The following is a 13,435-nucleotide window of genomic DNA, read 5'->3' on the forward strand; positions in this document are numbered from 1 at the left end:
TTCCATGGGATGCGGGCATCGCTGGCAAGGCCCATCCCCAATTGCCCTTGAACTGAGTGGCTTGCTAGATCATTTCAGAGGGCAGTTAAGAGTCAACCACTTTCTATGGTAGCGGATTTCACAGGCTCACCCCTCTCTGGGTGAAGAAATTTCTCCTCATCTCAGTCCTAAATGATCTACCCCATATCCTCAGACTGTGACCCCTCTGGATTTCTCCACCATTGGGAACATCCTTCCTGCATCTACCCTGTCTAGTCCTGTTAGAATTTTATAGGTTTCAATGAGATCCCCCCTCATTCTTCTGAACTCCAGCGAATATAATCCTAACCGAATCAACCTCTCCTCATATGTCAGTCCTGCCATCCCAGGAATCAGTCTGGTAAACCTTCCCTGCATTCTCTCTATAGCAAGAACATCCTTCCTCAGATAAGGAGACCAAAACTCAATACATTTTGACGTAGCTACAAGCTATCCTTTGGAATGATGGGATGAGAGTTTGAACTTGCATCTTTCAGTCGGACCAGCAGGGGGAGCACTAGGCAGTTAGCTGGGCTTTGTCCCTCACTGGGAACAAGTTGGGTTACAGAGTGACCTGAGGTAAAGCGACAATGGGCAGAATTTTCCGTGCCCGCTGGCGTCGGGAATGTTCGGCGGCATGAGTGGACAATACGGCAGGAAGGCCCAAAATCGGTTTCACAACGTTGCAAAACCAGTTTGCGATTATCTGCTCAGCCTGTCGATGGCTGGGCCGCGTTTCCCACCATTGGACGGTGGGAACCTCATTGTGATACATCTGCATATCATTATAAGGCCAGCCCACAGAATCATCCCCCCCCTCCCCCCCGCCAACCCCACCCCACCCCGCGCCCCACCCCGCTGGATCGTCCGCCCCCATCGGCGGGAAAACACCTCTTGACAAGTGCGAGGTGCCGAAGTCGAGACTTATCGCCAGGGCCTTGCTCACATCGCGGACGTCCGAGGAGCAGAAGACGCTGGAGCCCGGCAGCAATGGCACTCGGGAGGTACGTCCACGGCATACTGGGTGGATTCTCATGGTCATGGCTCTGCTGTTGGAAAGTCACCATTGAGGGTCTGCTCACAACGTTTGGTGGTCAAGGGGATGGAAAGAAAGCTGTGTCTGGGAGAGGAAGATGTACCGGGGGTGGGGGGGTGGGGGGAAGGTCTAGGATCAACTGGGAGAGGAAGATGTTGGGGGGTTGGGATTAAAGTTGAGGGCGGGAGAAACAAAGGTGTTGGGGGGAGGTTGGGAGTAGATTTGGGGGAGGAGGGGTATGGGATAGAAAACAGCAACTCGGGGGGTGCGTGTAAGACGGGATGGAAAGAGTGTGGAGGCGGGGAGGAGTGCTGAGAGGGGAAGGAGTCCAGGGGGAGGAAGGAGTGCGGAGAGGGGAGCGAGCAAGGGTAGAGGAAGTAGTAAGGGCGGAGGTTGGATCGGGAAGGGGTAAGGAGTAAGGCTGGAGGAAAGAGTTGGGGGAAGGACTAAGCGGGGAGGAGTCCGCGGGCAGGGCGAGGACTATAAGGAGGGGGAATTCCGGTGGGGGAGGGGGGGGCGGGGGTGGTGGTGGTGGTGCATGGGTTCCAAGGCGGGGATGGTGTCCAGAGGGGCGTTGATGTCCAGGTGAACGTGCAAGGGAGGTCTCTGAGTCCATGACTACCTCCTGCCTCCTGGGGAGCGAACTGAGAGTGGGCATGGTATGAAGGAATGGTGGGAATGACCGAGGGCAAAGTGAGGCAGTAGAGTGGGAGGGCAACGGTAGCAGTAGAAGGGATGGCGAGGGTGGTTGGTGGGGACTTGGAGGCAGACACAGACCCTGGGGGTGGAAAGGAGGAGGTCGGGGAGGTTAAAGTGGATGGAAGTTGGATTTTCAGGAAGGATGGGAATGTGCTCATTCACCTGGACATCCCAAAGGAAAAGGGTTGTGGCTGGTAGGTCATGGAGAGGAGTGGAAGCTGATAGTGGGGAGCGGAGATCAACAGTGATGGGAGAAAGGAAATGGGTGACTGGGGGCCTTCTGCCAACTGTCCAGGGTAAGTTAGAAGGCCAAATTCAAAGATTCTTCATCTGACTTGGATCTCACAGATGCCTCTTCCCCAGCACTCCTCTGAGTGCCAAGGAGCTCAGCTGAACCTGCCTCCTCCTGCTGTGGACACGTGTCCATGCTGTGACCACCAGATTGTGAACCTGAGCCTGCTCTAGATCTAGGTCCCACCAAGACGTGTATCTCTGCACTGGTGGAGGGTGTGGGTAAGCACTGTGACAGCTCTTCCAGGCTGCTTACTTCCAGCTCTTCAATGGAGGTGGTGTCCTCTTGGCTGGAGGTGAGGACCTGGATGGAGCTGAGGGACTGGCTGGCTGAGGGTGTCGGTCACTTGGCAGAGCTCCCTGTGAACCAGAGTAGAGATAATTAGTGCCTGGCAGCAGAGTCAAAAGCAGGAGAGAGAGCACTCACAGTTGCGTTGAGAGATGGATGATGTGGTGCAGGATCCTCATCAGGATATTCGCCACCGACCTCACCGTCACCTCAGGCATGGTCCACATCCTCACCAGTCAGCGCGATTGCATGCTCCTCAGAGTGAGTGAGGGGCCTAGTGTGGACCATTCCACTCCCAGTTTGGGACTTCTTGCTGTTGATGTGAGCAGGCTTCTCCTACATGGAAACAGATGGACCTGAACTGTAGTGGCACTGGGTGGCTGTCCTCTTTTGAAGGGCATTGGCAATGTCTACCGCTGCCACCACCTCCCTTACTGGATTGGTGATGCTTCTGCCCACCCTGCGGCCAGGGCAGGGGTAGAGGACATCACGGTGGGTAGAGGACATGATGGTGGGTCGCCACGGCATCCAAAGGCACTTGGGGGCTGCAATCTTTTTGCCTTTTGGGGCCATCCTGTCTCTTGTGCAGCAGCCCTGGTTGGAAGCACTGAGAGGTGTGCGCATGGCTGCACTTTAAATATGGCGCCTGGTGTGATGAAGCGGTGAGGTGATGGTGTCGCGGGCGAATGACAGCCCATCCGGCATGGAAACAGCGTGTTTCCTGGGAATGCATAATTAATGTGGCAGGTTTGTGACAATACAGCATGAGAAGCCACCATTGTGGCCAGTGGGTAAAATATCGTTTTCCCCGCCCGTTACTGCACTTAGTGCAAATTTGGGACAATTCCACTTTTACAAAAAATACAAATAAATTGATAAGCTGCCTGCATTGGATTTGCAATCTGTTCCTGTGGATGGTTTAGGTCTGAATTCTCAGGGCACTGAAGCTAGCTGTTGTAGTGTCATTTGTCTGAATCTATTTACTAGGACATGCTCAGGATCTACATATGAGCAGGAGAAGGACTCTCTGCCCCTTGAGCCTATTCTGCCATTCAATAAGATAACGACTGATCTGATTTTAATCTCAACTTCACATTCTTGCCTACCCCCAATAACCTTTCACCCTCTTCCAAGAGCTGCAGGGTGATCTCGCCAATATTTCTCCAGAAACCAACATTATTAAAAACAGATTGACAGGCCATTCATTTTGTTGCTGCTGGTAGGACCTTGCTGTGTGCATACTAGCTATCACATTCGCCCACACGAATCCAATGACTGCATTTCAAAAGTAGCTCTTTGAATGTGGAGTATTTTTAGTGATCCTGTAATAATGTACAATATTAATTCTTTATAGATTCTGTCTTGTAATACATTTCTACCTATACTCTGCATAAGATATATCTTAAAATCTGTGGCAGTGGTTTTATACTAACACTGGTTCTCTTTATGTTCACTGGCAGTATCAGTACAAACTCAGTGGTTGCTTCACTGCGTGTAATTACCGTGAAAATATTCACCCTGAAATGTTAATGTAACAATGAGTGACAGGTTATTAAAAAGATTTGTTGATTACTGAGTAAAATGATAATATATATTTTACATAGAATAATGGATGTCTGGGACTGATTGCAAGGAATGATCTTACTGAAAGCTCATGCCATAAATCATGAAGACTAATGATTGTTCAGTAACACAAGCTCAGTGACAAATCAGATGGAGGATTTAAACTATGACTTTGTAGGTTGTGTTACATGATATTAAAATTTCATCAGCTTAATACCATTTTCTTTTATTTCTCCAGTTGGTGACAGCCATTGAGAACCAGGCCGACATCGCCACTCAAGGAATAATAATAATTGCTGCAAATTTATTTAGGGATAGTCAGTTCTTTGTTTACTGAAGTAGGACACAGTAATTGGCATACTGAAATTAAGTATTCAATGTATTGAAGGCTGTCCTGTCCTATCCTGCTTGTAGCTACTCCTACCAGGGCATGACTTTCCATGACTGACTATGGGGCTTGTAGAGGTTCCAAGCTCTTTACAGATGACTGGCCACTTGCCTTCCTAAGTGCCATGACAGTGCCCCGGAAGTATCACACACTTTGCTGATCTCCACCTTCTGAACCATTGTCTTGCTAACTTGTTAGTGTCTCCTGACTCGTCCACGATTCCCAGTCTTAATGCACCTAGTGGGGTGATGTCCCCACCCTACACTACACCAGCTGAAGCTGATGGGTCCCTCATTTAGTTTTACACAACTATTGAGTTGAGATCCTGGTGTACAGCTGTGGGTGTGCGCAGTTAGCTGCTTGGGAGTCATATGTGAGAGTTGGAGAGTTGTGGGACACCAGGTTCCCCTACCCGCACCCCTTTTGACATGCAGCTTGGGTGTGTGTGGCTTGGCAGGGGATCAAGGGTACTAGCCTTCACAAAAATCTCCCATATACCATAATGAAAGCTGCAAAATAGCTAATTAACGGATATATGTATGAACAAATACAACTGTAAACTCTGGAAATCCACAATAAAAGCAGAAAATGCTGGATAGGCATAGTACAGAAAGAGAAAGGTAAGGTTAATCCAATCCTGCTTGGGGGAAGGAAGCCCAGGGCCCAAGATTCCCTTGTGGGGCCAGAGGAACACTCCTGTTCCTCCTGCCTTAGAAGGAAACTCTCTCCTGGTCTTGCTGCTTCTTTCCATCACTATGACACTGGCAATAGTGTACAACATGGACGCCAAGATAAAATAGCATTGTAGCCTGACCATTGGGTTTCAGTGAGGACCCTCTCTGGGTGGTCAGCACCCATCTGTTAAAATGGCCACAACCAGAGGCCAGTGAGGACCAGGTGTAGGGCAACTGCAAGCAATTTAACCCTCTGCATGTGAAATGGGAGGGGTGTTAAAATTGGGACATCAATTTTTGTAGTCTTGGTGGGAAACAAGTCTACCTTTGAAGCAGAATAATACACAGTGCATTGCATGATGTAACCCTCCTGTGGTCATACAACAGCAAATCATCTAACTTACCCTCAAAGTTTTCACGGGTGATTTATATCGAATTACATAAGGAGGCCATTCAGCCCAGCTGGCCTATACCAATGTTTGATGATGGATTCTCCCATCACTTTGACGGATGAGCGTTCAGCAAAGAAGTGAATTGTTCACTGTCTAGGCTGTGTCGTCTCATTTGTAATGTTAAACCAAATCTTGATTTGCAGATACTACTTATGAAGCCACTATTGGAGAGGTGATGAAGGCACTGGCTATGCAGCATGCTCCCTTGTCTTGCAGGGGCTTGACTCTGTTCTCCTCCAACTTTTAGATTGCTAGATGACAGAAACTTCACCATTTGGATCTGTCCAGGGTTGTTTTTTCCCCCCCTCGTGTTGTGGGGTCTAACTTACAGGCTCTGAGATTGGCTTTCAGAATATTTTTGTGCCTACATTTGGGATGTCATGTGTTGTGTGTTCCTGTGCTCAGCTCTCTGTAGAATACAGTCTTTGGTATGTGGGAATCCTCCAGGTGAACCAAACGGTTGACCCAGTGGAGCTGAGCTCTGATCAGCATCCTTTCTGGACCAGATACGCAGCACCTTGCAAGAACTTTGGTGATGGGGATTTTGTCCTGCACTTTGATGTTGCAGTCAGGTCTTAAGCAGCGAAGGTGGAATGCATCTAATTGCTTAATGTGACACTGGTAGGCTGTCAATGCCTCACAACCGTAGAGAAATGATGTGAGAATCATTGCCCGGTAGGCTTTGAGCTTTATTTTCAGCTTCAATCTATGTTCTCTCCAAAACCTGTGCATGAGCCTGCTGAATGCTGAGTTTGATTTTGCCAGGCGATGGGTGACTTCACCAACCATGGTGTTATTGGAGAGGATACTCCCAAGATAGTAGAACTTCTGAACTGAATTGAGTGCTTATTATTGCTTGCGACTATGGGGTCTTGGAGTTTGTGGCCAGAAGCGGGTTGGTACATGAATAATCCTTGCAAGATTTTTTCTTGCTGTGGAGAGAAGTGAAACATTATGATGGTTGCAACAGATGGACTTTTTTCCCATCCATTTGTGTAGATGAGTTATGGAAGCATCCTTGTAATCCTGGGGCACAATGCCCAGGTTCCAGATTAAGCAAAAGAGCTGACTGAGTTTCCTAATCATGTGAGCTCCTCCTGTTATGATATGGCAGGTGACAATTGCTGAGCTGACCAAATCCCATTCTGTCTTCTCTCTCTCCTGCCTTTCTGCTTTCTCCCTTTGAAATGCTCATTCTCTTTCCTTTTCTTTTGCCTCTAATTCACGTTTTTTCATTTCCAAAGGAATCTTAGCAATTCAAGTGACTCACCTTTTGGAGAATATGACCCCTCTCATATCCCTTCCAATTTCATATGCTGTGCTATCACTTCAATTATGTTTGCTTTCCTCGCTAATTACCATCTGGCAGGTGATAATTGCTGGGCTGACCAAATCCCAAAGGGAAACTTGGCCAAGTTATCACAACAATTTGCAATTTGTATTTTTGTTACAAGAAGATATATGATGAAGTCAGAAGTCGAGTCCACTACCACTTTTGGAGATTTTAAATATGAAATTAAAATATTTATTATAGAAGAAAGAAAACTTAAAACATACAAGGTCACAGTTACACAGTTAAATTTAGTCTTACAACATTTCCCAAGAGATTTCTACTTAGCTAGACTCCCAAATTAAAAACACCTTTTTCAGGCAACAGTCCAAATAGATTCTTAATCTATGAAACATCCAGTAATATTACCACAAGGCATCCACTGTTGTTATAAGGGAGGTATTTCACAGGGCTTCTCTCTCCCTTTTACTCGACAATTGAAATCCATGGTTAAAACAAAACCTTGCTTTCTAGAACAATCTTCAAGATCTCACATGGCCACTCGTCATACAGCTTTCAATCTTTCCTTAAATATATTTCTCCCCTTTTATTCTTTAAATCCACTGTTTCAAACTTTGTTTGAAATTCAAAGTCTTCCAAATATAAGAGCTTTCACATTTCCATCTTGTCTTTGCCTTTAGGCCAGTAAAACATGATATCTCCACTGCTTGGTTACCTATGAACTCCTGCATGGTGCAATCATTTTCCTCACAACTTTCTATTTCCCCTTTGAAATTCAAGCAACCTCTCAACTTAGCTCGTCCATTTCCATTTCAAAATGCCTGCTTTTACACCTAATTCCTTTGATGATTTAAACCTCGCAGTTTGACGGTCTTCAGTTGAATTAGTCATACAAAACACAAACACAGCCCCCACAAACCTGCTTCAGAATCCCACAGTCGTTTCAGAAAAAAATTATATTTCCTTTATACTCCATACTTGAATACTTCAGGTGGAATGCAATTGGCTCTCGGGGACTTACCCAAATATACTCAATATACAGATTGTTCAGCAAATCAAACCGATTAACATCAGACTACCAAGCCCTGTGCCGATGCAAATGTTTATCTTCCACATACGCCTCCTCTCAATCCTCTTAATTTCACCCTGTCAACATATCCTTCTATTTATTTCTTCTTCATGCTTATCTAACTTTTCTTCATATACATCTATACTGGTCATTTCAACTAATCCCTGTGGTAGCGAGTTCCACATTCTAACTACTCTCTGGATAAAGAAGTTTCTTTTGAATGTACGGATGTTATGCACAAAAGCAGATGGAGTGTGACATCCTCCACAGTTGGATAGCCTGATGGCATTCACTATCTGGATTCTTCCGTGAACAATGGAAACTTTGGTGATGAACCAGGTGCCTAACAAGGAGTCAGGCACTATTATATTTAAACAGATATATTTAAAACTTAAAAGATTTCCTAAAATGGTGTTGCCTTCAGAGCTGCAGTACTGGGGGAATCACAACATAATTTTGCATTAGATGACCTGTGACAGCGACCAGATGCAATATGCTTGCAACTTCACCACTTGTGGTCTGCTTGCTATTGAAATGTGGGCTATGACCGGGACCCAGATAACTTCCTGTATTTCTGATTACATCCTAGAAATCACAGAACTGTTTGTTTCATTGCAAAACCTCACTTGCAACAAATGCAGACAGAGACACAGAATATGGTTTGTGACAGTGCCAAGTTCGATATAAACACAGGCCAGCATGTTGGTAAGATCAAGCTGAGTCACCAGAACTTCACTGATGTTTAATTGCTTACCAACACAGTTAAGGTTGGATTTTCCATTAGAGCTTTGCCAGATCATTATTAATAAATGCCAAATGACAGTGATGTGATTCAGTGCCAGAAGTTTCGTTGGTATTGTTGAACATAAATGTAACTATTTATTTTCTCCCCTGGACTCTGCTACCTTTCCGAGTCTTTGCTTTGCAGGATTGAATGCTGATCAGGTTGGAATTGGAGAAGAATTAAAAATTGCAGCAGACATCATACAGACACAATAATTATACATAGTAGGGGGAATTTGAAAAGTATAATTCCTAAAATTGCTGTTTGCCACATCAGTTTAAGAAAGTTAACACCTTTGCAAAAATTGCAGACACAGAAATTTCATGAGTAAATATGAAACTTTGCACTTTAATATTGTCAGCAGTACTTTCTGGGCTATAATCTTTACCACAGCATCAGATGAATCCTATCGTAAACTTTGTGTTGCAATATCCTACATTACTCAGTGATTGATTTATTAAAAACATATTATTAAAAAAAATTCCAAACAGCAAGCCTTGCAACCACCAAGAAATAAAATCATAAGAAATAGGATCAAGAGTCCACCCATTAAACCTGCTCCACATTTCAATAGGATCTGATCTGATTGTGGCCTTAAAGGCACTTTCCTGCCTTTACCCCTTAAACCTTGACTCCCTTGTCGATAAAAAATCTATAACTCAGGAATGAATATATCAAACAACAGAATTATGTCCTTATGTTCTTACATCTGGATGTCTGTTTTTCCAGCTGCTCTTCTGAGGAACATTCCCCCTTCAATTCAGTTCATCAACAGGTCAACAGCTCCTTTATCTACTCGGGTTTCACTGTTCATTTGCTTCAGCTTTTAATATACAATTTGTATGCTAGACAACATAACCATAGGCTGCTGGTGGAGGAATCTGTGGCAAATGTCACTGTTTTGGCTATTTTTGTTGAGGAGTGATTTGTGTTAAAAGGTATGGATTGTGTGACATTTGAATTACAAAATTATGAATTTGGGTTGTGTAAAATGTAATTCTTTCTTTTGGTGGCAGAGGGTAGCTTGTTACTATGGTGAACATCCACCTGGCAAAAGAAGAAGCAGAAGCCAGTCTGTCTTCAACATACGCTTACTCAGAAAACTCAGTGTAAGTGCAGACTTCTTTTCCTTTCCACGTAACAACCCCATATAGCTGGAAACTGGTTCATATTTATGTGCCTAACCTTTCCCCAATATGTATCAGCTGCTGTAAATCACAACTAGAGCATTTGCAACATTAGCATAGCCCCTTATACCATTCAGAGAATGTAAGAGTAGTTTATATCATCTTTAAATAAAGCAGGGTTCTCCAATAGATCCCTAGTTTCATACATTAAATATCAAAATGCAAGTTTCCATCTCCCAGATCCCTTAGTGTATAGACCCAACATCTGGCATTGTACAAAGCAGAAGAATAGTTGATTTGATCCCCAGACTGTGTTGTTTGCTGATCTCATTTGGGGTGTAACAATTAAAAATGGCGTGTAATAATTGGCTGCAGTCCCTTTGGCCTAGGGAATGGGAAAAATCAAATAGGTTTGAGCTTAATAATGATCAGATAGCCCTCTCTGAACAGTTCATGTATCGGGATGAGAAATAATTTGGTTCATGCGTAGTTGCCTCCATCATCAACATGCACTCTCTTCCTGTACATGAAGAAAGGTAAATTGGGTGAGTTACTGGAGGATTGATGGTCACCAAAGAATTGGACACCCGTAGGAGTCAATATTTGTTGGAGTTTTATACAATGAGGGCATGCAAATCAGGGCAAATGCCTCTTTGCAAACCCTTGCTGGAAACTTGTACGCCTGGAGTTTTGCTCGTGATTACGGATTCTGTGTCTGGTCCCTAAAGGGCTCAATAGAGGCCCAAAAAATTGTAAGTTTTTCCCTTACTTCTCTACGTGTGGGGCCAGGAGAAGCAAGAGTGCCCTTCCCCGCTTCTGTTATTCCCCTACTCCAGCACAGGGCATATCTGGCAGCTGCTAGTGAGGTAAGGAGACCCAATCTGTGTCCATGATGACCAACCAGCAGACTCTGAAGAGACAATTCCCACAGCTCACTTCAGTCATTAAAATCAGACCTAAGGCCCAATTCATGGACAAGGCTTTGGCCTCTAGCTTCTGCACTGTGAGCACTCAGTAAGCTGTGTACACGCTTAGGGCCTTTGCCCAGGAATCGGAGGAGACCAAGTTCTATCTCAATTCAATGGAAATGCATTGTGGTTTGGAGCTGTTTTTTCTCAGCTGCCTTCAGCAACAAGAAAAAAAAACATGTTTGTTTAACCGACCAAACAGCTGGCTGGGGTTGGTACTTGCTTTTTTGCATGGCAAATGGCCTAGTTATAGGCAGAAATACCTGAGATACTGTGGAAGCTAACTTTCGCCTGTACCTAATGCAGCAGGAGAAACTTCTTCATCCAGGCACAATTCAAAATCCCTGGTCAAGGTGCTCTTGGGTATAAATTATAAGATGCCCAATTGTGGGATAATGCAAGAATTCCACAAATGATCATGACCTGATAAAATGTAAGATAACTTTGCCATTTTCTTGTTCAATTGAATTAGATTTTGTCATTGTATGGGACTTGTGGCAATCTGCAGATTCAATTATCTTACGCTATTTGAATTCTTATTTAATTTGATTTTCAGTAATGTTAGTTTATGGATCGTGGTGCTCTTGAGTCTTCCCGCAATGTTTCCTTTTTTAGGTATTAGGATTCTGCCTTTTTAGTGGCTGTTCATTGATTCCTGAAAAAAAAAATGCCGTTCAATCCCTTCAATGCTGTTATGTTTCTAATTATTGCCCTCTTATTATCCTCTATTAAGACTCCTGTTTTTCCATTGATTTTATCCGATTTAAGCGTAATTCTCTTGGCTTCCCAGAAATCATGCACTTCCTTTTCCTGCCCTGCATTTACATTATGAGTTAGTTATGATAATTTGTCATTACAAACTTACACATTAAGAGAAAGCACTCAGAATGAACTGATCGCTTTGTGTAAAATCAACCATAAGACGTAGGAGCAGAAGTAGACCATTCGGCCCTTCAAGTCTGCTCTACCATTCAATGAGATCATGGCTGATCTGATAATGCTCAACTCCACTGTCCTGCCTTTTCTCCCTAACCCTTGATCCCTTTACTGATTAAAAATCTGTCTATCTCAGCCTTGAATATACTTAATGACCCAGCCTCTACAGCCCCCTGTGGTAAAGAATTCCACAGATTCTCTACCCTCTAAGAGAACAAATTCCTCCTCATTTCTGTCTTAAATGGGTGGCCCCTTACTCTGAGATTATGCCCTCTGGTCCTAGACTCTCCCACAAGGGGAAATAACCTCTCAGCAACTGCCCTGTCAAGTCCCCTAAGAATCTTATATGTTTCAATAAGGTCACCTCTCATTCTTTTAAACTCCAATGAGTACAGGCCCAATCTACTCAACCTCTCGTCATAAGAAAATCCCTCCATTCCCAGGATTATCCTTGTGAACCCTTTCTGGACTGCCAACAATGCCAATATATCTTTGCTTAGATAAGGGGACCAAAACTGTTCACAGAATTCTAGGTGTGGTCTAACACTATAGTGCCTTGTATAGTTTTAACGAGACTTCCCTATTTTTATACTCCATTCCCTTTGAAATAAAGATCAACATTCCATTTACTTTCCCTATTGCCTGCTGAATTTGTATGCTAGCTTTTAGTGATACATGCACGAGGACCCCCAAATCCCTCTGTGCTGCAGCTTTCTGAAGTCTTTCTCCATTTAAATAATATTCAGCTCTTCTATTCTTCTTGCCAAAGTGCATAACCTCACATTTTCCCACATTGTATTCCATCTGCCAAGTTTTTGCCCACTCACTTAACCTGCCTACATCCCTCTATAGACTCTGTGTCATCATCACCACTTGCCTTCCCATCTGACTTCCACTAGGCTTTTGATTTTTATTTAATTTTTAAAAAAAGTACAATTTTAAAAAGATGTCAACAAACCCTTAAAATTATAGGTAATTATTTTAAAAGTAAAAACCCAAAAATGCTGTGTTGTTGTATTATAGATAGTGATGTTCTTTGTTAATTTTTAATTTAACCCCCAGTTAAGTAAACTGGGTATATGCTTCTTTTTAAAATATTTGGATTTCCCTCTTTCCATATCATCCCACTTTACTTTGTACATTCTATTGCTGCAATAGATCTGGCTGGAGTGAATATTTCTTCATCAAAACAATGGTACAGAGTCAGATTTATTATCCTTTGTGGTGACATTTCAAATTTTGTGCAATAAACATACAGTTTTGCAATTTTCCTTCTCATGTTTCTCAGGCTCTTCAGGCTGTGTGGAAGTGCAGTAAGGAATAGGTATGTGGTTAGCAGGTGTGGAGTATGCAGAGAGGGTGTGTCACATAAGTATAGTCATTAAATAATTAAATATCATATGACAACATTGATTGCTCAAGCAGACTTGTCAGCAGTATGTCAGCCAGTGGAATCTTATGTCAGCTATGACTCAGAGTATAGCGCTCTTGCCTGAGTCAGAAGGTTGAGACTTATATCACAAGCTATTACTCCAGTACATAATCTAGACTGAAACTGCCAGTACAAGACTGCACTGTTGAAGGTGCCATCTTTTAAATGAGTTATTAAACCGAGGCCGTGTCTGTCTTCTTTAGCGGACATAGAAGATCCCATGGCCTTTATTTATCCCTCAACCAACATATAAAAAAAAATTATCTGGTCATAATCATATTGCTGATTGTAGGATCTCACTCTCCACAAACTGAGTGTTGCATTTTCCACAATACAACAGTAACAGCAATTCAAAAAATCACCATTGGCTGTAAAATGCTTTGGGATGTTCTGAGGTTTTGAAAAGCATTATATAAAT

Source organism: Carcharodon carcharias, chromosome 28 (assembly GCF_017639515.1).
Source record: "Carcharodon carcharias isolate sCarCar2 chromosome 28, sCarCar2.pri, whole genome shotgun sequence".
NCBI lineage: Eukaryota > Metazoa > Chordata > Chondrichthyes > Lamniformes > Lamnidae > Carcharodon > Carcharodon carcharias.